Source organism: Rhipicephalus sanguineus, chromosome 6, assembly GCF_013339695.2.
Source record: "Rhipicephalus sanguineus isolate Rsan-2018 chromosome 6, BIME_Rsan_1.4, whole genome shotgun sequence".
In the NCBI taxonomy this organism is placed as follows: Eukaryota; Metazoa; Arthropoda; class Arachnida; order Ixodida; family Ixodidae; genus Rhipicephalus; species Rhipicephalus sanguineus.
In genome coordinates, this window is record NC_051181.1 from 5,329,672 (window position 1) to 5,331,392 (window position 1,721).

The 1,721-nt window shown below is 49.6% G+C and overlaps 1 pseudogene; it reads right to left on the bottom strand.

Annotated features, from left to right (window-relative positions):
• Positions 1 to 240: 240 nt before the first annotated feature.
• On the bottom strand, positions 241 to 1,472 carry LOC119395662 (uncharacterized; annotated as a pseudogene).
• Between the last annotated feature and the right edge of the window lie 249 nt (positions 1,473 to 1,721).

The following is a 1,721-nucleotide window of genomic DNA, read 5'->3' on the forward strand; positions in this document are numbered from 1 at the left end:
CTAGCAAAGCTGTTTGCCAAAATGGAAGAATTGGAAGAAAAAAGAGCGGAGCGCCACAGAGAAAAAATGCAGCTGCTGGAAAGGCTTGTTTCAGCGTGCGAAAAAAGGCAATAAACATTTTCAACCGTTTTTATTTTGTATCAAGGTTTCACTGAACACACAACTCACTATACGTATGAAAGCATCGGAGAAAAACACTCCGCAGAATTGCGAAAGGTGCACATTTGGGCTGTTGGTTCTTGTAAATGCAGGAAACAGCGTTATAACACGTGTCGAAAATAGACCTGAAAGTGCACACATTGCACTGCATGCTCGCATCTGCGACTCAACCGTGACGCCTGTTTAGCACTGTGTCTCGGCGATTCTTTTCCTTCTCAGCTCGCACGCTTCACGGATGGCTGCAGTGGTTGTGACTTGAAAATCGTCCTCATTTTCTATCTCACTGCTGTTAAAGCTGGTGTCGGAAAAGTCACTTAAGTCGTCAATGCTTTCACAGCACATGTTGTGCAGCACACATGCTCCAAGGATGACAAGACAACACTGGTCAATGGTATCGGCGTCGATGAAGTAGAGCCTTCGGAATCTCTGTTTTAACATACCGAAGGTATGCTCGATGGCCACTCTCTGTTGGCTGAGCCTTTTGTTGAAGCGCGTCTTGAAAGGTTCTAATGTGGTCCCACAATCTCTGTAGGGGGTCAGCAACCAAGGCAGCAGCGGATATGCTGCGTCGCCAAGGATGTAGTCTCCGCCACATTTTTCTTCAGCATCATCAAAAAAGGTGCTGTTCGCCAGGACGCGAGAGTCGTGAGCCGACCCTGGAAAACCCACAAATACATCAATGAGGCGGCTCTTGGAGTCGCAGATGCCTTGCAGTATGATAGAGGGAAATTTTTTCCTATTGAAATATGATGCTGGCGACTCCTTTGGCTTCAGTATCTCAATGTGACACCCGTCTACACTGCCAATTGTATTTGTGGTACCTTTTCCTTTGCTCCGTGTCAAAAAGCCAGCTTTGCAGGCTTCGCGCTCTGCTCCTGTTGGCCGCGATATGATTTCCGCACTGATGCTGAACAGGAATTGCAGAATCCTGCGCAGACAGAGCGAAACAGACGATTCGGACACGTCAAACGTGTCGGCGATCTTGTACATACTAGTCTGAGACCCCAAATAGCTTAGCGCTATTAAGCACGTCTTGCCCGCTGGAATTTGCGGGAGTCCTCCGTGCGGCTTAGGGAAAAAGGTGAATGTTCAAACCTTGTAGCCAGTCTTTCGAAAGTGTCCCTCGAAAGTCGAAACAGTCGCTTGAACTCAAACTCGTAATAGCGACCAACTACGTTCTCGTAGTAGGTTGGAATTCTGTTCCGGTCGCTGCGGACAAGTTGTACGCCGAAATGGCACAACAACGCATCGGCCTCTTCATCTTCGCTGTCTGAGTCCATGAGCTCCATAACGCTGTACGCAAGACATTCCATGGCAGCAGGAGATCCTAGGCAAAGGCGAACAAATAAACGAAGAGGCAATTCTCCTGCGACACTCCCTCGGCTCAGTGCGGGCGCAGAGCAGACGACAGGCCTTGCGGGCGCGCAGAGCAGACGACAGGCAATGCACCAGCGCCCTCAATTGAAAGGAGGAAAAACGAGACGCGATGGCGCTGCACCTGCACCATCTGCACTGAGCTTGCACTGCAGTGGCACCATCTGAACTTTTGCAGCACCGGTTCC